This window comes from Felis catus, chromosome A2, assembly GCF_018350175.1.
Source record: "Felis catus isolate Fca126 chromosome A2, F.catus_Fca126_mat1.0, whole genome shotgun sequence".
In the NCBI taxonomy this organism is placed as follows: domain Eukaryota; kingdom Metazoa; phylum Chordata; class Mammalia; order Carnivora; family Felidae; genus Felis; species Felis catus.
In genome coordinates, this window is record NC_058369.1 from 29,239,703 (window position 1) to 29,265,415 (window position 25,713).

At 42.4% G+C, this 25,713-nt stretch overlaps 1 protein-coding gene and 1 non-coding gene across 6 annotated transcripts in view; one reads left to right on the forward strand and one right to left on the reverse strand.

Annotated features, from left to right (window-relative positions):
- Positions 1 to 25,713, forward strand: part of PTPRG (protein tyrosine phosphatase receptor type G) — a 718,204-nt gene that overhangs the window by 60,703 nt on the left and 631,788 nt on the right. The window lies entirely within an intron of this gene.
- Positions 16,237 to 16,339, reverse strand: LOC111559604. The gene has a single exon (XR_002740733.1). It is a non-coding gene; the product is annotated as a U6 spliceosomal RNA (small nuclear RNA).

Genomic DNA, 25,713 nt, shown 5'->3' on the forward strand with positions numbered 1-25,713 from the left:
GGGTCATACCTTAGCCCTCCAGTTTAGATAGTTGAGATAAGCCAGGATTTATGGATAGATTTATCACCGGTCTCAGCATTGAGCCATGACTTCCTCTTTGGCATTTTCTTTCATGCTACGAGAAATTTTGGAGTGCCCATCTAGGAACAAAGGTAACCAGAGTTTCATGGTTTTGTTCTTTTGTCTGACTGGAGCGTCAGCTGTCCCCTGCTCCCTCTTATCTCTCCCCTAACTTTATCTTTTTCTAGCAACATTGCCCCATCAACTTCTAATGATGTAATGCCCATGGTGATGGTAAATTATTTGGATCTGGGAAAAAGGTGTCATTAAGTTGAGGCAGTTTGGAGGTGGAGGGAGGAAGGGTGGGGAGAATAGCTACCATTGATCCGGCTCTGACCCTGTGCCAGGTACTGCATGAAGAAATGTCTGGTTTATTCTGCCCAAAATGTCTGCAAGGTAGGAATCACTCCTACTTTACAAGGAAGGAAGGAAGCTCATAGAGCTTGGATAACTTGCTCAGGGTTTCATCGCTCCTAAGCATCTTTGACGGTTAATGCACCAACAAAGTTGTGTTGTAACCAACATGCCACATGCGTTCTCCAGGGTGTAGGTAATGAGGGTAGTTTTTAGTGAAACATTGACTGTTTTCACAGCGATGCTGCTTCTTATTGACTCCATATGGGACGTTGAGGGGCAAGAGGAGGGACACTGGGAGATGGGCATTTGTGCCTTTGTGTAGTTCACATCGCATGTGTACAGACTTCAAGATTGCCTAAATTAGACCTGTAACTTACATATTTTCTGTATAAAAGAGGGGCACAGGAAGGACAGAAAGACACCGGCAGTTTGGTTACCATGAAATGGCTTTGTTGGCTTTTTGTCTGCATTGCTGCTTTGTTTTAACCTCAAAGGTGAAAAGGTCTCCTTGATGTAATCCAGAGAGATCTTTGTGAACGAAGCTGCTTACAAGCCCCACTCATCGACAGGAAAGCAATATCTTCTTAAAGCTTGCAACTGACATTACTTTTGTGGTCTCTGGTAAGAGGGAAATAAAAAGGGTCATGGTTTGCTGTAGATTCTTTTGAAGGCACATGGAGTTTGTGAAGTGATAATAAATGGCGGATCTCAGTTGTTCTGGAGGCTCTCCAGGTCGACCAGTGTTGTAAGTGTGCCCGTCTTTGGCTTTGGGTTCCTTTTCCCTCCAGGAGCTGTTCTGTCGGGCTGCTAAGGAGCACCATGCCAGGAGCAAAACGTTGGAAAACAGTTGGAAGGTGGATGGAGAACAGCAATTTCAAGTAATGGACAGGAAATCATAGGATTGCAGAAATTACTCAGGCTGTGGTAGTGTGCCCAAAGATGCTGAGTAGGGCTGGTGACTGAGGCGTGCATTTAAGTGGTATTTCTTGGCCACGGGGCAGTGGGAATTGGTCAGCTCGATGTGTGCTTTAAATGGATGATCTTATTGGTGGGAAAGTAATGATGGGGTGAGAACTGTAGGCTTGCTTCCTGCACTCTATTCCAGATCTTTTTTATGGAGTTGTTGGCCGGGACATTTTTTGAGATGGAGAGGTTGGCATGATCTTCATTCTGAAGAAGTTTACTTGAGCTAACTCAGTATGAACAAAGTCCAGTATTTATGGTGTTCTGCCTTTTTATATGAACAGGAGAGCCATATAGAAATAAAACATACATATTTTTCTTCAGTGTTTTAGGTTAATACCTGGTTAATACTTTAGCATTCCATGCTTTACTATTAATAGCGAGTTTTTTTCTTAGTCATATATTTTGTCCTGTCGTCCACCCCCAATCAGAAAAAAAATGTTTACTGTCTTTCTTTCAAGAGCTCTTTGGGGGATCTTTTTAAAGATTGGCTCAAGCTGAAGGAATTTTCCAGTTCAGTTGACATGCTTTGCAGTGTTTGTGGTTTCACATGGCTCAAAATATTTATCATCTCAAGTTTCTTTGACAACAAGGGTAGAAAGAAATATTAGCGTCCTTTCCCCAAAGTAGTATAATAATTGTCAGATGCTTAGAAAATGTATCTTAATAAGGGAGGAGGACATCCTGCCATTTGTAACAACATGGATGGACCTTGAACACGTTATGCTAAATGAGATAACATCAGACAGAGAAAAACAAGTACTGTATGACATCACTTATATGTGGAATCTAAAAATTCCCGAGACCTTTATCTCCGTTACTCATCCTGACAAGTAATAGCCTTTAGAGCATGGGTACTACTGTGTATAAGAAAATTAAATTGACGACTTGTCTATGGACACAAGTATTTATCCAGAAGTTTTAAGAACCAAGTACATGAAAGTTAACTCATGCCAGCTCTTTTTTCTGATTCGGCCCTTTAACCATATTATACTGCTATCTTATAGGTTGTTGCTTTGCTGTTTTTTTTTTTTAATGTTTATTTATTTATTTTGAGAGAGAGAGAGAGACAGACAGACAGACAGAATTCTTAGCAGGCTCCTTGCTGTCAGCGCAGAGCCCAGTGTGGGGCTCAAACTCAGGAACCATCTCAGAAACTGTGAGATCATGAGCTGAAATTAAGAGTCAGGCCCTTTACTGACTGAGCTACCCAGGTGCTCCTGGCTTCCCTGCTTTGTTTTCTAGATATTTCTGTGTATCCTTCAGAGTGGGTAAGGACTTAACCAGGAAGTTCTGCAAACCAGATCAAGAGCAAAGGATTCTATAGATAATGTAAAACATCAGCTATGGCCCTTGTATCTTGCATATGGCTTCACTGAAACTGAACTGTTTTCACAATTATTTTCCTTAAAGTCTGTAAGTTCTATGGAGAGGCTATTTGTATTTATTTTTGTTTTTTGCTGTATTTATTTATTTTGAGAGAAAGAGAGAAAGCGCAGGTTGAGGAGGGGCAGAGAGACAGGGAGACGCAGAATCAGAAGAGAGCTCCAGGCTCTGAGCTGTTAGAATAGAGCCCAACGCAGGGCTCAAACTCCTGAGCCGTGAGATCATGACCTGAGCCAAAGTTAGACGCTTAACCAGCTGAGCCACCCAGTTGCCCATGGAAAGGCTATTTTTTAATCTGCATAGCACAGTAGTTCTCAAACTGCTCATCAGAATTGTCAGAATCATCTAGGACTCCTTATAACACAAATTGCTGAGCCCTCCCCCCCAGAGGTTCTGATTCAGTAGGTCTCTGGGGGGGCCCGTGAACATTTCTAACCAGATTACTATTGATGTTGATACTGCTGGCCTGGACCACACTTTGAGAACCACTCCTCTGTCAGCTGACTAAAACTTAACAAGTTATATGAGCAGCTTACTCCACACTGCTGTATATCCCTCAGAACAAGTTGTTCATAATTTTTCAGTAGATAGAGTGATAAACTAGTAATCTCAGGTAGGAAACTGATTCCCACACAGAACAGAGGATCAGAAGAGCTTACAGAAACAGACTGCAGGCTTTGTCTTGCCCTCCAGTCCTCTTAACCAGTTCTTTGGAAGGGAGAGGAGGAAATAGAAATGCAGACTTTTAACTTTGAAAGAAAAAAGGAACTTCCGATTTTCTGTGTCTTCTGCCTTGAGTCTTTAGGTACTTCTATGTGTTTATCAAAAAGACGAAAGCTAATTTTAATTTGCATTAGTTTGGTAAATTGGATATTGTGCAGTAGGGATTAGACTCGGATCATAAGCACTTTTTGGGAACCGTTAGATTTAAAATAGTTGTCTGGGCCTACATGTAATCAAATTAATTCACTGGTGTTCAATAAGATAATTTTACATTTTGTAGTATAAAAAACTTTAAATGAGTAAGGCAAACTCATAAAAACAGAGTAAAATGGTGGCCACTAGAGTATGAACGGGGGGTGTGGAGGGTTAGGGCAGGTGTTTAAGGGTACAGACGTACACTGTGTAGAAAATAAGCCTTAGAGTTAATGCACACTGTAGTGGATATGGACAATATCCTATTATAATTAACAAATTTGCTAAGAGACTAGAACTTAATTACTCCCACCACTAAAAAAAGAATAAGTAGTGTAGCAGAGGTGTTAATTATCACTACAATTATTAATTGTAATCATATTACAGTATAGAAATGTAAAAAATTACCATCTTGTATGCCTTAAGTTTATGTTATTTGTCCAAAATATTTCAGTAAGAAGGAAAATGTGTCTTGAGGATCTCCTTAATTCAAATCTTGAGACTGTTTGGGGCAGGCACTGTTACTGGGTTGAGGAATCCAGGTTAACGGTTCTGGTTTGACTGCCTTGAAATTGCACTGTGGGAAAAAAAATGGGCGACAACTTTTTGCCAGATGTAAAGATCCCCCCAGAGTTTGGTGTGTGAATATATTATTTTCTAAAAATTGCAATTGTTATATACAAATACATGTTGCCAAAGTTTTCCTAAGTCTTTTGTTTTTGAAAATAGTCTAAATTCTATAAGGGTGTTTATTTTACTCACATGTTGAGATTTTTGAGCAGTAGCGAAAAGGGAAATTGCAAACACATGCAAAGCTTCCCCGTTTTCAGTGATGTGGGCACTGGCAGTATAGATAGGAAGAAGATAAGGAAACTCTTTTCAGAGAACTTATAATCTAGTGACAGAGATGGGCATGTAGATAATCAATTGCAGTAAAATGATGTAGATGCTCTGATTGTGGTGTGGAGTGGGGACAGTGGAAGCCAGTAAAAGGCAGTGATCAATTCTGCAGAGGTGAGATTTGAGTCTACTGTCTAGAGGAAGTGATCAGATACACAGATAATGCTCATAATACTGAATGGAAAGTGATACGTGTAAAAGTGCTCTTTGTTTCTAGAGAAAGAAATTCCTTCTGTTTTAGGCAGTTAGGTAAGGCCTGAGTAAGGATGATGATAATTTTGCTGCACTTTTCGGCAGCAAATTTCATTTTGCAAAGAGTTTTCAAATGTGTCATCTGGGAGGCAGTTGAGATAATAATCGGTATTGGTTCAGAGAGGTAGGGTGACGTACCCACGTTCACACAGCAGGTGATGACCCAAGCATGTGTTGCGTTCAGCGTTTCTGACCATTTATTCCACAAAGAAGCCGAGTGAGCACATCTTATCACTTCCTTTCTTCCTTCTTCCTCCTTCCTTCCCTTAACCACTGGCTTCCCAGCACATATTAGGATAAAGCTTTCACTCTGGACCCTAGCCTGCAAGGTCCCACACAATTTAGGCCCCTGCCTCCCACCACCACTGCCCCCGCCCAGCCTGGGCCTGCCCTTGGCTGAGCCCCCTTGCTTGCCCTGCACTCTGGCTGTTTCGAGAACACACTAAGGTTGTTTTCAGCCCAGGATTCTTACATATGCTCGGTAGTTGTATAGAAACCAACCACACAGAAATCAACCCCCCACCCCATGCTCCTTCTTGATTTTGGTTTATTGTTAGAATATTACCACCTCAGAGAGACTTCCTTGGCCTCTGCATCTAAGGCACACCCCACCTTCCCATTAGCCTCCACCTCTCTTCTTTGTGTACTTGTTGTGAAATAATAGCATCAGAAGTCATTGGTTTTTTGTTCCTGTTTATTGTCTCCTATGCCTAACCAGAATGTGAGTTTCATGGAGGGAGGCAGTAGGGAATATTTTTATAGACTGCCATTTCCCTAAAGCTTGGGATATAAGTAGCACTTGATAAGTATTTATCAAATGAACAAATGTGACTTTAAGTGCTTAAAGAGCAATTGAGATACTTAAATTGATACAGTTTTCTGAGAGCCAGAAATGAACATCATTGGAATGACTATAATTTCCCAGCGTATAGGTCAGAGATCTGGAACTTATTTGAGACAAAGCTGATGTGAAACGCAAATTTTAATTTCATTCTTGGATTGTTCATTGCTAACGTATAGAAATATGATTGATTTTTGTATATTCATTTTGTATCCTGACACCTTGCCGAACTTCAACTCTGTTGAATTTTTAGCTCATGTAGGTTTTTTGATGGATTCCTAAGAATTTTCTATATACAAGATCATGACATCTGCAAACAGAGCTAGTTTTACTTTTTCTTTTGAAATCTGGATGCCTTTTATTTCTTTTTATTACTTAATTGCCCTGGTTAGAACCTCCAGTGTAGAAGTGGACAGAAGTGGTCCCCAGAACAGGAGTGGTGAGAGCAGACACCCTTACCCTGTTCTTGATGTTAGTGGGAAGATGGATAGTCTTTTACCAGTCATGGTGATGTCAGCTTTTGGGTTTTTTAGACGCCCTTTATTATTAGGTTGAAGAAGTTCCTTTTTACTCATTTGTCAAGTGTTTTTATATGAAAGCGTGCTGGGTTATTGTCAAATGACTTTTCTGCAGGAAAATCAAGTTTTAGACTAAATTTTTCTTTTTTATTTATTTATTTATTTATTTATTTATTTATTTATTATTTTTAAAGACATCTTATTTTTTTGAGAGAGAATGAGTGGGGAGAGGGGCAGAGGGAGAGAGAGAAAGAATGAGCTGGGAGAGGGGCAGAGGGTGAGAGAGAGAATGAGTTGGGAGAGGGGCAAAGGGAGAGGGAGGGAGTCTTCAGTTATTTCTTTGAAAAACTGTTTATTTTGAGAAAGAGAGAATGTGAGTGGGAGAGGGGCAGAGGGAGAAGGAGAGAGAGAGAGAGAGAGAGAGAGAGAGAGAGAGAGAGAGAGAGAGAGAGAGAGAGAATCCTAAGCAGGCTCTTTGCTGTCAGTGCAGAGCCCAACCTGAGGCTTGATCCCACGAACTATGGGGTCATGACTTGAGTCGGATGCTTAACCCGCTGAGCCACCCAGGCGCTCCCAGATCTTTCTTTTTCAAGCACAGATTGCAAGGCAGAAGGTTTCTTCTTGACCCCCATGCTGGAGATGTTTGGGAGTTTCCGCCTTTCTTCCGTGAGCTCCCTATGTATTCGGAGAAGCATTTGTCAAAAGGTGAACTGTCTGAGAAGGAAGCCAGTGACTGTCCTCTTGGAACAACTCTGATGACAGGATGTTTCCCTGTAAGTCTCAGGTACAAACTGCTGGAATGTGATGCCGTACCTGACACGCGCACCATTTCCATGTTTGTTTTGCGGGTGTAATACTGTCAACGCACTGTTGAATGAGCTGATTTCAAGCTGTTGATATAGTTCAGACCTTGGCAGTTCTCTAATCTCCTTGAAGCTTTAGTGTTTGATTGCATTCGTTTGCCCTGCAAATAGTCAACGGTGTAAGTGATCTCAAAGTGAGAATATATCTAAAGCCTGTATTTATAATAGACAAGGTTCGAAGGAGAGCTGAGACCTTGTAAAATACACATATGGACTTCGTGAGCATGTAATGAAGACTTAACTTCCACTCGTTGGGGCCTGTCAAACAGCCATATTACAAGCATGATTTGGTGGCATGGGACTTCTATTCTTGATGTTAAAATAACATCCAGCAAAGGGAGTTGGTGGAAAAACAAGCTGTCAGCTAGGAGAATGAAGGGTAAGTAAGGTGGGATATCCCTAAAGTTGTATTGTGTTAATTTAGCAAGTTCAGAACTTTGAAGCATATTAGTTTTTTCTTGGGAGGGTCCTACTGTCCAATATTGTACTATACCTTCACGAAGCTATGAAAATAGCACTGACATTTCTTGGAAGTTTTGGATATTTATTGGCAACAATGTATATGCTGGGGTCTCTGTTTGGGAGAGGGTCCTGCACCCCCCACCCCCTTTTTTTAATACTTATTTTTGAGAGAGAGAGAGACAGAGTGTGAGCAGGGGAGGGGCAGAGAGAGAGGGAGACACCGAATCCAAAGCAGGCTGCAGGCTCTGAGCTGTCAGCAGAGAGCCTGACGCGGGGCTTAAACCCATGAACCATGAGATCATGACCTGAGATGAAATCGGACACTCAACCGACTGAGCCACCGAGGCGCCCTGGGTCCTGCCCCTTTTGATCAGTGAAAGCTACTGGGTGGTATTTTAGTTTTAGTTGGAAGTTAGTATTTTCTGTTCCATGTGGTGTCACTAAAAATGCTGAGATGCTGTGGCTTTGGCTCATAAGAGCCAAGAGTCCAATGAGATCCAATGAGGAGGGCCTCATCATTTTGTTGTTGAATCTTATCAATTAGTCTGTAAAGTATTGATTTATGTTATTATTACTGACTCCATTATACAAGACAAAAAGCTGAATCTTGTGCTGATGGCTTCCCTAAGGGCATATTATGAAATGGTAGAGAATGGATTTGATTGCAGGGAACCTACCGCCACATTCTGTGCTCTCATACATATCCCAATGCAATGATAAATTTTTCAGTTACTTAACTGTCATCTGTGACAAATATGAGCATTTTAGTATCTTAGAGAAAGTCTTTTTGAACTTTTATCCCACAGGTGAAATAAGTCCCTTTGGTTGTTTTCTTCACGAAAAAGTCAGGTGGTCTCTGCTTGAATGCTTCCAGCACCAAAGAGTTCACTACTTCACGTTGGCAAACTTTTTTTCTTCTTTTTTTTTGTTTTTTATTTTTAATGTTCATTTATTTTTGAGAGAGAGAGTGGGAAAGGGGCAGAGAGAGAGGGAGACAGCTGTCCGTGTAGAGACCCCTGTGGGGCTCGAACACACAAACCATGAGATCATGACCTGAGCCCAAGTCTGCCACTTAACCGGTTGAGCCACCCAGATGCCCCGTGTTAGCAGACTTTTTCCTTGTTCTTCCTTACGTTGAGCCAATCTGAAGGTCAGATCGTTTTCCTAGAATTACGGTATACGAGATTCTCCTGCTTTCCCAAAGTCAGGTACTCAGAGGAACCTTTGGTAAGCTGAGATGGCATAAAGCCAAGAAGCAATTGTCATTAATTATGTGGGAAAATTTTTGAGCATTCCCAGACCCCCCAAAAATTATCTTAGGTGTTTCTGATACTTTAGGACACATCTTGCTAATGGATACACAGAATAAATCGAGAGAAAGCACAGATGCTCGCAGACGCATTTCAGAGCTATGGCGGTTTGATGCTGAGTTGCTGAGTGTAGTTCAGGGAAGAGCTCGGTGGGGCCCCTCTTCAGCCTCCGTAAGGCTTGCTGCAGAACAGACTCTGAATGCTATTTTCGCTTCTCACCTTTTTCTTTTTTTATAAAAGTGAAAATCCTCTTTGGATTTCTTTCGGTTAGTAAAAATAGGTACTAATGCAGGTCTCTTTTGAGAGCAAAGTGGTGTAAGGCCAACTTCTAAAAAGCAGGATATATCTATATTGCTATCTCTGTTTAAACATACAGGCAACTGTGGGGCGCCTGGGTGGCTCGGCCGGTTAAGCGTCTGACTTTGGCTCAGGTCATGATCTTGCGGTTCGTGGGTTCAAGCCCTGCGTCGAGCTCTGTGCTGACAGATCAGAGCCTGGAGCCTGCTTCGGATTCTGTGTCTCCCCCTCTCTCTGCCCCTTTCCCACTTGTGTTGTGAGTCTCTGTCTCTCTCAAAAATAAATAAACATTAAACATACAGGCAACTAAATGCTCTAGATGTTTTCTTTTTGTTTTTGGGAACAGCTTTATTGAGATAGATTCATATACCATACAGTTCACCCATCTAATATCCACAGAGCTGTGCAACTATTGTAAGAATCAGTGTTAGAACGTTTTCAGCACCCTCAAAAGAAACCCCATACTGATAACAGAAACCTCCCCGTTTCCCCTCAACTCCCCCTAGCACCAGGCATTACTAATCTGCTTACTCTTTGTATAAGTTTTCCCATTCTGGACACTTCATAGAAATGAAATCATACAACATGTGGCCTTTTGTGACTGGCTTCTTTCACTTAGCATAATGCTTTCAAGCTTCATTCATCGTCTATGTATCAGAACTTCATTCTTTTTTATGGACAAATAGGAATAGTCCACTTATGAATATACCACATTATGTTTATGCATTCATCACTTGACAGACATGGGAGTCATTTCCATTTTTTGGATATTATGAATAATGCTGGTATAAACGTCTGTTCCAAATTATTTCTGATGGAACTGTCTGGTGTCTCCCTGGTCCTGCATTTTATGTACTTGGTGGTTAATCTGAGTTTCATATTTTACATGGTAAAATCTCGTGTTGTTGCTTTGAGTCCGGCTCCACCTCGCTGGATGTTTGGAATTTGTTTTCTTTGATCTACTGTGTGATCTGTTCATTCCAACCTTGTACACTGGGTCAGTTGATTAAATCTCCACTGAATCTTCACTGAAATCCTAGATCAAAATGCTGTTCAGTATAGGGTGGCTTCTCGGCCACATGGCTTGTTACAGTGGGGGAGGCAGGGCCACCTCCTTCCAGCCACTGGTCTCCGTACAGTTTGGGGACTAACACACTTTCATGTTCGTATCAAGTATTTTAAGTCATAAAAACACTTTTTAAAAATTTCTGCCAGCACCCAGATGGTCTGGTGTCACAGGATCATCTTTGTCATTTTCTCATCTCTTGTGAAGTTCGTTAGTTGTTTCATGTTCTAGCTCAGACCAGAATTTGAATTCTGGCTTTTGCACTAACTACTTAGTGCCGGAACGACGTTGGGCACGTTACTTGAAGTTCAGTTAATTTTCTCATCTGGAAAATGAGGATAATAGTAGCACTGACCTCACAAGGTTGCTGAGAGGGTGGAATGAAGACAGAAATCCATGCAGAGGACTCGTCGTGGGCCAGGCACACTGGTGAGGGCTGTATTTCAGGGAAGAAAATGGAGGCCAGGGAATTTTCTGTGACTTTCTCAGTGCCAAAGCTAGAGCGACATGGATCCAGTCGAACACTTCCTGTTCCTTTGGCGCCTTGTTCCGGTTTCAGTTTCTGAAGGAAATGAAGCTCTTTGTGATCTTGGAGCACACACCTGTGGAACTTAAGATTTCTTAGGAATTGACCCGGCTCTGCCCTGCCTCTTCCTCAGCATTTCTGTGTGTGAGTTTAGTTTATCATTGTTGGCCCTACGCCACAAAGATGTCAGTCACATCTGAAACTGTGCTGGTCACCCGATAGAGAAAACTGCACAGGAACACAGCCCGGCCCTTTGAGGATCTGCCTGCCTAGCTGATGGTGATAAGTGACGATAGCCATCTTATCATTCAACTCTGTGAATTATTATTTATTTAGACTGGGATAATCTCGTTAAGAGAACTGTGTGTAATCTCTGCATCATAATCAGATTTCAGTTTATCACTTGGAGCTGTGACTCAGTCTTGTGGAATTTTAAGGACATAATTTAAAGAAAACATTCCTGCTTGCTTTTTTAGAAGGGCGTCTGTTGGACTTACATTTGTCAAACCTTTAGCTACTATTTTCAAAGTTGTGGTACGGAGTTATTATTTCCAGATATTCACATAGCCTGGCCCTTTGAGGCCTTAGAACAACTAAAAAGGCTGAGGGAAGAGCGGCATCTGATTACCAATTCTCTTCAGATACTGTTAAGGAACGGATAACTGATGTTTTTTGTATTCAAGATGAAGGATATTCAAGTCAATATTTGTATGTCATTATTTTCTTTCTGTTACACTGAGCAAAATGTCAGCACTGTACCATAGACCAGTGTTTCTCAAATTTATGTATAGACATCTTATCAAAGGGAGAAGCATCTTGCAAGAACTCTGTGAATTTATCCAAGCCCCACAAACACAAGATATTTCAGTTTTGTTGCATGAAAGTGTCTTTTGACTGCCAGTTATCAGGTTTTTTGCCTGGTTTGTATTTGGGAGTATTTTATTTTTAGTTATTCATAGAAATAAAAACAAATCTTGAACTTTTGACTTTTGAGAAGACTATACTGTTCTTCTAATTCCGTTTTGAGAGGCCTTGCCCTAGAGGTGAGCCCACCCGTAGGAAGTGAGGGAACTCTGATGGTCTCCAGGAGGTTGTAGTTTGTAGTAGATTGATAAAGTTCTAGATCAAATCGTATGATGCTGTCTTCTGAGATTTTGTTTGCTTGCAAAGATGCAGATAATTTTTTAAAAATTACATATGTGTAACTTAAATATATGTGTGATTTGTCAATTTCAAATATTAGGCGATCTTATTTAGAGTGGACATGCATGTTGTTCTTTAACACCTGGTATTTGTGCTATACTGTCCTTGTGTTTTTTTAAAGTTTATTATCTTTTAGTGATCTCTACGCCCAACGCGGGGCTCAAATTTATGACCTCAAAATCAAGAGTCACACACTCTTCCCACTGAGCCATCCAGGTGCCCTGTCCTTGCATTTTGCCTTGGCCCGACCTCCTTGAACTACACCGTTGCTTTGTCACTTTCTGACATGGCTTCTTACCTGGCACCTGCCTGTCCTATTTGTGGCTTTGGGACAACTTAAGAAGGAGAAGATGATGACTCAAGTGTGTTACCTGGATGTGTACTTACCTGTGAGTGCGGAAGCTGTATTAGTTTCCTAGGGGTGCCACAGCAAAACGTCAAACTTAAAAGGAGAATCTATTCTTTACCTCTTTTTCCTTCTGGTGGCTATCAGTATCCCTGGACCCTGTGACTCCATCTCTGTTCGGTGGTCGAGCTGCCTCTGCCTCTTCTGCCTGTCAAATCTCCCCTTGGCCTCACTCTCCTAAGGATACTTGTCGCTGGATTTAGAACTCACCTGGATCATCAAGGATCAATATCTCCTGTTAGAATCCTTAACTTAATCACACCGAGGCTTGTAAGGGAGTGTTTGCTCTTGACCATACAACGTGGTGTTCACAAGTTCTGGGCATTAGGACATAGACTTTCTCTCTTTTGGAGGGGGGAGTCAAGGGTCACTCTTTAGCCCCCTACTGTAACCTAAAGCTCTAGATTTCTTCTAGCTGACAGAAACACCAGTGCAGAATGCCGGATGCTCAGCAGTCTCAAGAGCTGCCGCTTTGCTTTCCAGGAAACTGGGTGATATACTGGTCTGTTGCATCCTTCTCTGTTTTTTTGTTCAGTAAAAACTTGGCACGTACCAGGCACCGGGTAGGCGTGGAGGGATACCCTTCAAAGCATTACAGATGCCATGTCTGTCTTTAATTGGGTTTGCATTCCACTGGGGACTTGCAGTGGGTTCTTTCTTCTTTGAACTCTTACCACCCGCTAACCCGTATGGACGTCTCTCTCCCTCTGTCTGCCCTCTCAGAGAGTCCTGCCCAGCGTCCACTGTTGACAGCTTTGTTTCTGGTTGAGCACTTCATGTGAACATGAAAATTCATAGCAGCCTTAGCGGAGGAAATGAAGCTGATGTGGTTGGTGGGCAAGGGACAGCCATCACTGTCTCGCCACTTGCCCAAAATGAAAGCTACTCTCTGGAGAACTCAGAGTAGAACGTGGGGTATGTGACATGACTGTATTTCCAACACTAAAATGGGCTATATCTCTATATCTCTTCATCGTGTACTGTAAGTTGATCATTGTCAGCATGACCGTCACTGTGGTCGTCATTCTCTTTGTCTTCATCATTCTCTTCCTCCTCATGATCACAACTTGTAGAGCATATTTGAAAGCTCAGACCCTGTGCCAAGTATGTTTTGTGCATTACCATATTTGATTCCCTTACAATTCCCAAAGGGAGCTCCTATTATCATTCCACTTAACAGATGAGGCAAATGAGTCCCAGAGGAGAGGTTACCTGTTTATATTCCTGTGGCTAGCCCACATCTGAGCTTTTTGATCCAGAGCCTGAGTTTTGCCAGTAAACAGCCTGCCTCTTCACTCATCCTGCACTATGGGCTTTCAGGTTTTAAGGAAATGAAGGCTAACAACAGACGGTAGTTATTTGAAAGGCAGTGCAATGATGTATTCAAGGTCCATTTGCTTTGGGATAGTTCATGTCTCGTCTGGTTTCTTCCTAGTTCACTTTCAGAATATAATGGATCTGGAATGAACAGGGCCCCAGTGTTTGGAGTTTCTTTTCTCTCCCTTCACTGCTTTAAATGGGAAGGTCTTTGTGGATCAGAGGAGAGGTTAATGGATTGCGTGGTATCCCTCAATGTTTGGGGGTTTCCAAAGAGCTTGCTATGGAGATGTGGGGAAATCAGGGGGGTGCTCTGCCAGCTTTGACGGGAGGAGGTCCAAGCAGGTTGTTTTCTGATGAGGTGCAATTAGGGGCATATTTACAGAGAAGGAGCTGAAGCTTAACTGTTTGGTCATCTCCTTGGAGTAACCTGTTGGCTCTGAAATAGCCCTGGTTCTAGTGGAATGAATGGAATTACTTTCCTCCTTCAAATAGATACAGAACACCTACCATAAAGCATTGTTCTTGGTGTTGGAGATACAGCAGTGACCAGAAATAGCTGAAATCCCTTGTGTCCAAGGGTGCTCATAGAAGTGGGACAAAATGGAAACCAAAGGAAAGCAAGAAGCCACGGCACATGGTTATCCTGTGGACTACAGCTGTGGCGTGAGTAGTTTGTTAGGCAGTGATTATTTTTATTAATGTGGGGGAGAGACATTTTACAAACGTTAATTTCCCCTTGCTTTCTTTATTAATGTATTTTTTAAAGGAAAATCCCTGAGTTAGTCCTGACTCTCATTTAGGTAAATGTTTCCAATTCATTTAAAGCTTACCAGCTTCTGTGTTTTGTACCACTGCAGATGGGTTTGTGGTTCTGTTTAAAAGCTGGGCCAGGAGTACTTATATAGAAACTTAATCCGGGTTTAGAAGTGTCAACAGATGCCTCATGAAATCTGACAGGGATTAAGAAACAAAAGTAATTTCTTTGTTTGGTTTGGGGAAGGGTGGGACCCAAATCTAGGTGCTTGGTCATGAGCAGTGGTGATTTCAGTGCTTATGCCTTTTAGAAAAATTAAAAGCCGGGAGTAAACCTTTCCTGCTACAGAGATCTGAGATTTAGAATGGATGGGTCTAATTTTGTTTTGCATTTATATTTAATGGTCCAGGTCTCTTTCCCGTGGGCCAGTGCACATTTAGCTAATGAATGCAATTCTGAGGAGACCTTGCCGGCAGTAAGGAGGTCTTCCCAGCCTCCCCATCTGGAAGCCCCAGAGGGAAATCTGGCGCAGTGACCTGCGGGGCCATGCAAGGCTTACCTGCGGACTTGCTTCCGCACTCTCCACTTGCCTGGATTGTTAGTTTATAAAAATCAAAGGCCCAGGCAGAAGCCCAAGTGCCGACCCTGAGTTATTAAATCGGCTCTTCTGGCCGTTTTTTTTTTTTTTTTTTTTTTTTTGTTTCGCAGCCACAGAGCTGCCCACCAGCCACAGACCCTGACCCTGTGCTGTGGTGTGTGCCTTTCTCCGCCTCGGGCCGTCAGCCTTCCAATTTGTAAAGCCATCGTTAAATTGAGTTCAGACTGTTGATTCCATTTTTCTCCTGCACAGTTTGTCAGTTCTCTCCGCTTTGCTGCCTGGTGTGAGGACTTTCCTTGCCTGGTGTGAGGACTTTCCCTCGGGGGAACTTCGGTTCAGTTCCCTGATGCCCGCTTCGGGTTTGGGGGCAGCCCGCGGCCCTCCGCTGGCGTTGGGAAAGTAACCTGGGCATGCGCAGTGAGGTGGCCTGCCACTCCCACGACAGGTGCCCCTGTGCCAAGGGCGCTGCCGGGTAAAGGGCGGTCTGAGCTCTCTGGAGGCTCCACTGTGTTGGCCTTGCTGCACTTTGTACGGATCGGGCCTCTCCTGACCTGGGGAACTCTTGAGCTCCAGATCTGGCTGGAAAATAAGGAGGCTTTTGCTTGTGGCTTCTGGTTATTCTATACGTAGTGGAAGCTTAAATCTACAAGCATGTATGTATTTAAAAATTAAGAGTAGCTTTTGATCCTGAGTAACCAGGGAGCAGATGGGTGGAAGTTTTTCTTTATTAATTTTAATTTTTTTTTTTTTTAAGAGAGAGAGAGAGAGAGAGAGAGCGAGAGAACCTACGAGTAGGGGACAGGCAGGGAGAGAATCCCAAGCAGGTTCCACACTCAGTGCTAAGCCTAGTTTGGGGCTATATCTCCTGAACGATAAGATCATAACCTGAGCTGAAATCAAGAGTGTGGCGCTTAACTGACTGAGCAACCCAGGCATCTCAGAAGTTTTTCCTTTATGAAATTATTGTAACAACGAAAGCGAAAGCGAAGTGGAGGACTGCCGTTTTGCATCCACTAATGAATTAATTGCCAAATGTAGGCATGGGCATTAACAGTGAGTTAATCCTATCACAAAAAGACAACCAGGTATCTTGAGCCCCCGGTGATAGAACACATTACCTCTTAGGAAATAGTCTTCCAACACCCTACTCCCTTCTACCTTCCACTCCTCCCCCTAGAAAAACCCCACATAAGGCTGTTCAAGTGTCCAAATATCCATTTTTTTCCCCTAAACTATATAAGAAGCATGGAACACTTCACAAATTTGCCTGTCATCCCTGTGCAGGGGCCATGACAATCTTCTATCATTCCAATTTTAGTATATGTGTTGCTGAAGTGAGCACTGTCCAACCACCAATTTAAAGGCATTACAGAGGTCTGGCTGGAAAACGTGGTGAACAGCACCATAGGAATACAAAAGGGAAATTCCAGACTGACCAAAGGTCTGGATTTTTGAATGAGTAAATTGCAAGGGGGAAATAGGAAGAGGAAAACCATAAAGATTTTAAAAGATATACTGGTCAAGCTCTGTGTGGACCTTATCTGGATCCTGATTCAGATGAATTAACAAGTAAAAACTAGGCATTTGGAGGGACACCTGGTTGGCTCAGTTGGTTAAGTGTACAACTCTTGATTTTGGCTCAGGTCCTGATCTCACGGTTTGTGAGATCGAGCCCTGCGTTGGGTTCTGTGATGACAGCATGGAACCTGCTTGGACAGACAAGTGCTCTCTCTCTCTCTCTCTCTCTCTCTAAATAAATAAACAAACTTTAAAAATAAACAAAAAACCCAGGCATTTGGAAGCTTGGGCATCGTGTATGGGATTGCGGCTTCTCTGTGGGGTCTTTGTGTTTGTTGGAAATTTTCCAGACTTACAGATAAAAAAGGAAGCTAGGGTAAGGTATCTCCAAAAAAGCTTTTCCTAATATAAAAGCCACATGTGTTCATTGTAACAAACACAGATAATATAAACATGCTTCTGAGTTAGTTACTTTGAATTCCTTAGTGCATTTTTGTATATACTTGTCTTAGATTTTTTTTTTTTTTGATGAAAATTGTATTCTGCTGTAATGTGCCTTTTTCATTGAAGTGTTCATTTTACGTGTTTTAGGCCATTACTCTTCTAAAACCTTTAGAATTGACCATTGAGAAGTGTTGAGTTTAATGCTTGTACCATGATTTTATTTAACTATTTCTTTATTGTTAAATATAGGGTGCTTACAGTTTTAGATATTATAATGAGTTCTGTGATGAAAATCCTTCTAACCAAATCCCAACACTTGGCCTACTTTCCTAAAATAAATTCCTCGGAAATCTCAGGCAGTATTTGTCCCTAGTGTTTTGGATAGCTTTTGCTTGCACACTTTGCTCATGAAATGTTCTTAGCTTTCTTTCAGAATAGTAAGCCCCATATTTTCGATAACCTTCCTGTTTCATAAACGTGTCAAGATGTCCATGGGTATTCACACCTGCCTGTTGTTCCCTTGATCTTTGGAAGACACCCTATTCTCATTGGAGCTTGGAAGGAAGATACCATTAGTTAGGTGTGGCCTTGTGGTGTCTGTGAAATAACATGAATATTCAGCATTTCACCAAACTAAAAACAGTGAGGCCTGCACTGCACTTTGACATTAATTAGTCTGAAGGGGAAATTTCGTTGGTAAGCACGGTAGAGCGTTGGAAAGGCAGTAGCTCCAGACTGTGCAATATAGACATTCCAGGCAGATTTGGGGGAAGAACATAATCCTGCCCTCACTAGTGTTTTAAAATGCTTGTGTTGGGTAGCTTGGGTGTAGTCAGCAGCTAGGGTTGTTCAGAGACCTTGTAGAAACATCTATTTTGTGATCAGGGGTCCCCTCCCGTATCTCCGTCCTATTTTTCTCGTCCTCACCCTGGCAGCGAGAGACTGGACCATCCTTGAAACGATGGGCATGAAATTGCATCGTGTTTCTGAATTCCATACGGGAGTTTATCTATTTCTTGTCTCTGGATGAGGGAGGGGACTTCGGTAACTAAAGAGTGAGATGTTTGGTGTTGGAGGTGGGTAAATGAGGGAGTGGTAGGAAAGGTCTTTTCGTGTGTATAGATAACAGAAATATGAGTGAGATTTTAAAAGCTCGAGGTGAAGTCGCTCATCTGATTTCACAGTGCTCATGAAAACAAGACTCCACCTAGGCCTTCTGTGAAGGCAGCAAACCGAAGTGCTTAGGACCCCCTCTTAGCCTTGTGTAATCCCAATGATGTGGAGGGTTTTTGGTACAGGCCTTGGAGAAAAGTGATTAACTCTAGCTTGGTGGTTAAAAGCAAAGGTTTTGTCATGCCGACAGGACTGAGTTTGCATCATAGCCATGCCACACGTAGTTTTGTGATCTTTGGCAGATGATGTGAACTTGTGCCTCCATTTTCCCATTTGTAAAATGGTGGGCAGTAATCTCACAGGGTGGCTGTGAGGGGTAAATGACATAAAAGTGAAGTAATAGATATGTTTACAGTGATCAGAGCAGTGCCTGGTGTGTAATAATGGCTTAATAAATAATAATTACTGATTTGCTAGCTCTTTTAGAGGCATTTTAAGGCATCTGAGCTAGCGTGATGATTGCATATAGTCGGCTAATGCTTGTTACACTGTCAGTTTGGTTGTATACTAGGTTTTATTCAACTCTTCCAGATGGACTGGGATACCCTTTGGTTTGAGTTGACCCGTTTACACCCTACAGAAAGGAACAGATGAGGCTTCCAGTTTTTCCCCTTATTGGGCTCTGCGGAATCCAATCCATTATGTATATGGCACCTACCCTAGCAGGGGATGATCACGCTCATGTTTAAATTATACTGCGCACCTACAGAGTTCGAGCAGATGTGTGAATATTAAGTTATTAATAACTAATTGGGTGCTAATTACGTTCCCTGGAGTTCTTGGAGCTGATAAAGAGGTGTCATCTACTGTGTCAGGCCTCTGTTCAGACCTGGAAAATCGTTTTTGGCAGAGGTGCCGAAGTAAACTTTTGAGCTCTAGCTTTCCAACGTCATCTCCCGCAAGCCTTGGTTTTATTTTTATGTGCGGCGTGAAACCTTCCCGATGAAATTGATGTGGCTTCTGGTAAGTGGGAGCTCCATTTGCAAAGAGGGGATAGCCAATACACAACCCTAGTGTTTCAACGGTAAGGAGATGAGCAAGAACTAAGAGTCATCTCGGGGAAGAACTAAACAACGTTGCAGGGAATTCAGGAGTGCTTGTAAAGGCTGGTGGGTTTTTGGTGTAGTTGGGGAGATGCCTCTAGTTTTGAAGGGCCTTGAACTTGGATCTTGGAGGATTTAGTTTCAGCCCTAAGGATGTGCGTCTTGAGCTTGCCCCCCCAAATCCCCTCAGTCATTCCACCTCCATTCCAATTGGTAATTGTCTGGCTTTTGTTAACTGGAAGGAAGCTTTGCGTTAGAAATCCTGTATGCAAGTCCGCATGCTAGGAATATGTTCCACAACATCTAACATTTTTGGAACCTTATCGAGTTAAAGGAACTATTTTTTTTTTTTTTTTTTTGAGAAAGCAAGAGAGAGGGAATGTGTGTGTGCTTGTGCACAAGTGGGGGAGGGGCAGAAGGAGAGGGAGAGAGAATCTCAAGCAGGCCCTGTGCCCAGTGTGGAGCCCAGCTCCGTGCTCCATCTCACGACTTTGAGATACAACTTGAACTGAAATCAAGAGTTGGATGCTTACGTGACTGAGACACCCAGTTGCCCCGAGAGGAGCTATTTTTTTAATGTTTATTTTTGAGACAGAGAGAAAGCAGGTGCGCATGTGAGCGGGAGAGGGGCAGAGAGAGAGAGAGAGGGAGACAGAGGATCCGAAGCAGGTTCTGTGCTGACAGCAGAGAGTCTGATACGGGGCTTGAACTCACAAACCATGAGATCCTGATGCGCACTGAAGTAGAGAGCTTAACTGACTGAACCACCCGATCGCCCCTAAAGGTGCTGTTTTTAATGTGATAATCATTGAAAATACTACCCTCTCTTCATTTTATCTTTCATTACGTGTCCGCGTTAGATTGCTAGAACTTTTGCCTCCTACTCTGGAAAGGCAAGATACTCATTTGTCTTAAAGTCAATACAATGAGAGAAGGTGTTGCCCTATGATTGACAGAACCCATTTGCTGCTAGGGAGTTGTTAGAATATTAGGGTTGCCTGGTTTGTTTTGTCTTTTAAAATTAGCTTCATAAATGCACACAACTGAAGAGACTCCCAAGCTTCGGTTCTTACTTTTCCTCCTACCCAACTAAGAGCATTTAAAAAAAATCAAAGCATGTCTAGACCAGGGGTAAAAGTATACTTTCAGTGATACAAGGGCAAACTGAAGATGAAAGTCAACAAATGGAAGCCTGGGTTTAGCAAATATTGACAGCGATTAACACCTCTTATTGGTCAAATTGGCAGAAAACCCCGTGTTTGGGTTGAACCACAGAAAATAAAAACTACCCAGTTGGGCTGTGGTTGACGGCTTTGTCCACACTACACATAGCACTTCCATCCTGTGTGTTCTGCTGTCGGAAATCCCTTTCTGGTTGGGGCCTTGTTGGCTCTGAGTCGTAGTGGAAGAAAGGTCTGTCTGATGTTCAGGTTTCCAGCTTCCCTTGCAGCTAATACGGGGGCATTGACCTGGATGCCACTAGTTACATACATCTGCCTCGGACTTTGGATCTGTTTGTTGCTCATATTGCGAAGACACAGGGACAGAGGAAAAGCCATTTGGGCAGTGGCTAAAACATCCTGTTGACAGGCGGCAGTGGTGGTTGGAGGACCTCTTTTGCCTTAACTGGCTTGGCTCCTGAGCTTCGTTATCTAGCCCAGAGGTTGGCACTTCTTTTTTTTTTTCTTTTTTCTTTTGATAGTAAATATTTTGGGCCCTGGGGGATATACAGTCTTATTTGGAACTACTCAACTCCGCCGTTGTAGCAAAAGCAGCCGTGGATGGTATATGGATTTGGATATAGTTTGCCAGTTCCCGGTCTAGCCTCCCTGGTGGTCCTGGGGCTCATCTACCTCTTACTTGCTGTAACTTCTTTTTCTTATATTGGGCAGAGTTCGTTTATTTTTCTTGCCTCTAGGATGCTCATTCCTACTTGGAGACTCCTTTGTCCTAATTTACCGTGTGGAGTGGCTGTAAAATCCCACCTTTTTTATATAGACACAAATAGGGGCTGTTCCTACCTCCAAAGAGATGGCAGCTCTTTCCGGGTGAAATATGGCTCACTCCTTCTCTGCAGATCATTTAATTCTTAACTGAACTTATACTCTTCGTCTAAAACTCTTCTGCCCATTCAGAAATACTTCCATTTGAAACTCCCTGCCCCCTCCTCCCAGGGTTCCTGTGTACCCCATACTCAGTCTCCTCCAGTGGTTCCTTCTGTATAATTGTAGTATGATACCAAAATTAGGAGATTGGCATTGTCTCATTCATAGACTGTGTTCAGATCTCACCAGTTTTGCACACACTCAATTGTGTACGTGGTATGCTTATGTGTGTATTTCTGTGTGTGTAAAAAAAACAACATTTTTTTATTCTTTATTTATTTTTGAGACAGACATATAGAGAGACAGAGCGCAAGGAGGGGAGGAACAGAGAGAGAGGGAGACACAATCCAAAGCAGGCTACATGCTCTGAGCTGTCAGCACAGAGCCTGACGCAGGGCTCAAACTCACGAACTGTGGGTTCGTGACCTGAGCCGAAGTCAGACGCTTAACCGACTGAGCCACGCAGGCCCCCCTCTGTGTATTTTTATCATATGTTTAGATTCTGGCACTAGAACAGTCCTGCATCTTTACTGTGGTAGTGGTTACATGAACCTAAAGAAGATGATGCCATGTGCTACCCCTTTATTAGCTACATTGAGCCCACCCCTAACCCCTGGCTATCATTAATTCATGGTCATTTCAAGAATATTATATGAATGGAATTACACAGTATATAACCGTTTGGGGTTGGCTTTCTTCACTCAACAGAATTCCCCGGACCCATCCAAGTTGTTGGTCCCTTTTTGTTGCTAAGTCGTATTCCGTGGGATGGATGTAGTCTGGTTTGTTACACAGTTTATCTGTTAAAGGACTTCTGGGTTCTTACAGTCTGGGTATATTCCAAATAAAGCTGCTATGAATGTTCATGTACAGGTTTTTGAGTGAATCTAAGTTTTCATTTCTCTGAGATAAACACCCAAGAGTGTACTTGCTCGGTCGTGTGGTAGGTGCATGCTTAGTTTTATAGGAAACCAACCAACTATTTTCCTTAACTGGGTGCACGACAGCGTGGATTGCTAGTGTTGGAAGCGTTCTTGGTTATCTTTCTTTCTTTAAGTTTATTTATTTTGAGAGAGAGAGAGCCAGGGAGGGGCAGACAGAGTCAGAGAGAGAGAGAGGGAGAGAAAGAAGAATCCCAAGCAGGATCCCCATGGAGCCCCATGCAGGGCTCAGTCCCATGACCGTGAGATCATGACCTCAGCTGAAATCAAGAGTCGAGTCAGACACTTAACGGGTTGAGCTACCCAGCTGCCCCCATCTTTCATTTTGTTCTTTTTCAAACCATTATCTGGGTTAATTTTACTAAAACAATAATTGCAGCTGTCTGACATGCCTGATATTATACTAAGCACCATGCGCATAGTATCTTATTTAATCTGCATAACAACTCCTCAAGGGAAGGCCGATACAATTTCTCTAGCGAGGGAAACTGAGTCACAGTGTAATTGTTCAAGTTAACCCAGGACATTAAGAGGCAGATCCCACAATGCAAATTCTGTCTTTGGAGCTAGTGCTGTTAACCACCACACTAGATGGCTTTTCTAAAACACTACTGAATGTTTCACGCGCTCAACGTTGGGATGTTACCTTACGAAGTATTTCAGTTCTGATGATGGCGTTTTTGAAGCCTATTACAGCCTGCCCATCTGCAAGCACTGTCTTGCACCCATCATGAATCTTCTACTGCTTTGGCTTGTATTTGCCCTCTTGGCTTTTGATATACCTGAAGCCCCAAGAGTTTCCACACCTTCATGGTAAGTGAGGGCTTAATGTTTGACTAAATGGATCCTGTGGCATTGGTCACCCGAGAATATTCTAAAAGTGCAAGTGGTGAAGGAAACTTTTGCAGAGTGTGGAGATGAAGGCTTTCTGAGATTCAAATAACCCAACACGTTTGTGTAGCTGTCGGTTCATCACCATGCAAATTTGTTCCTTAACCAAGCCCTCACAATGGAATCGTAGCTGGGCTTAACAGAGCCTAACCATTAAGGAATCCATCCTTTTTTTCCTTGAATGCCTCCATGTATTCCAGGCACAGGCCTTGGCTCTAAGGATCCATCTGTAAGACACTTAGCCTGCCGCCTATCAGGGTACACACATTCACCACAAGGAGGAAGAAAACTGGGTGGCAAGAGAGAGTATCCAAGGAAATATTGAAATACTCTAATATACTTTTGTGGTATAGAGAAGTTTTCTCCTAGAACATACATCTTGAAGTATCTAAATTCTTCTGTTCTGACACAAAAAGCATTTCCTTTTGTGCCAGTGGTTGACTGCAGGGTGTTTATTGGGGTGACCCTAGGCTAACGTACCAAGGGAATGCCTGCACCTCCTAGGCTTTTTTTCTGCAGAAACACATACTCACGACACACTCATTTGGCAGCCATCTGGAATACACTTCTTTCAAAGAGAGGGGATAGAAAATGTTCTATTAGGTTCTGTTACCCTGTATTGCAAGAATAATGGCATATTGCTTGAATGTTTCCCAAGAGAATGTTTTCATGTGCTCCTTGTGTATTTCAAACTCCAAATAGGAAGAAGAGTAATGGTGGCGGTGTATGGGTTGGGTAGCGACTCTCCTCTTTAAAGACTCTGATCTTTGTTGAAGCAATTACTTATTTACATGAGAAAATAGAAGATGTCTTTTCCTTGAATTGTCTCCGCAAGCCCACAAGCTAAGAAACGCATACAGATTTAATATAGTGTAGTGACACTCTGAAGCAGCCACATGTGAGTTTACTACCCAAGTGAAAAAAAGCCTAGTGGAAACTTTGGGCTCAATCAGAGTAACAACTAGGTTATTGTGTTAAGTGTAGTGCAAGGCTCTTTGTGTCTTGACTGCTCTCCGAAGTCCATTGCCCTATTTTACACATAAGCAAACTGACAGTGTTTTACTTAAGATCACGTGGCTGGTGATAGGGCTTATAATTGGCCGAGCCTGAGTTTGGGGTTTGGTTTCTGCTTTATTTATTATGTCCCAAAGCCCGTTATTTTAGCCAGCATGCCATGTTCTGTCTTGCCAAAAGCAGGCTGTAAAAAATACAAATGGTAGCCGGGAGGTCCCAATCTACTAACCCTAATCAGGGACATCTTTCTTTCTTTCTTTTTTCTTTTTCCCCCCTGATTTCTCTTTGTCCTTAATTCTCTCTTCTTTTCTTCTGAAAAGGAAAAATAAAACCTTTAGACACCAGGGGTTGCCACGCCTGGTCATTTTGGTTTTCCCTGTAGAAATGCCGTGATGGCGTGGTGCCAGTGTGAAAAGCACAGCTCTGTGCTGCTGTCAGGAAATGATCGTTCGATGCCTAAGAGTTTCAAAACTGAACCAAGGCAGCCAAGGGTGGAGGCTACATATACCGGAATCCCGAAAACGTTGAATGCCAGCAAAGTCTTACGGAACGGGCCATTGCCACGTTCCCGGGAACATTAGCGGGAATGTGTAATACAAGATTTTTGTGGAATGAGACTCATGTTCGAAGCGCAGAGTGGAGAGCTCTGCACAAAACTGCTGAGAAGCAGCCAGAAAAGAGCTCATGAATGATGGAGCCCTGGCCAGGAGAAAGGATATTTGGCACCTGACTTAATAGGATGCACTGTTATCCAGCCATTGGATGCGTCTGCTGTTTTCACGAGGAGAACTGTGGGACCTCACTCTGGGTGATGACTGAGTAAGGAAGTTTTGTGTTTGAGCCTGTGTGTGTTCTCTACTGTGGAATGAATGTTTCTGAGTACTGGTGTGAACATTTGATCAAATTAAATAAACATTCCATCATCAAACACAGTCAAGTTTTATTTTAGTTTATTAATGCAACCATTTTCGGCCGTTTTGTGTTCCTTTAACTCTTGAATTGCAAATGAGCTCTTTTGTCAGATGTATGCATTTGGAGGGGGCTTTCACCAGGATTTGGCTTTATGGCCAGCTTTTCTTGTTTACGTTATGTTATAAATGAATTTTAACGACCAATAAAAGTTTTAGGAATCCTATTTACATCTGAACAATGATTCAGCAACTTGAACCTATATTTTTTGCTGTGGAGTTGTCTAGTAAAAAGTTTATATGATTCTGCTGACTCTAATGGCTCAGATAAATTATACATTTATCTGTGTGTGTGTTTATATTTCTTTCCTCACTACCTACACTTTTAGAACCCTATTCATCAACCTCAATTACACCGGTGTATTTGGACACTCTTTCTCAGTATTTTTTAAAGGAAAAATATAACTTCTATATGCTACCAGATGGGTGTGTTGGCTATAAGATAAAAATCCCAAAATACCTAACAGACCATCTGGTGTCTTGGTAGGGTTTAGTTGATTAAGTTCTTACGAACTGACTTCCAGGCTCATCAGAGGTAGCAATCTTGCCCCCTTTGGATTTTTATTTTTAAAAAGTTGTTTCTGTTTTGTCCTATAGTGAATCTTTCTTTAGAACATTC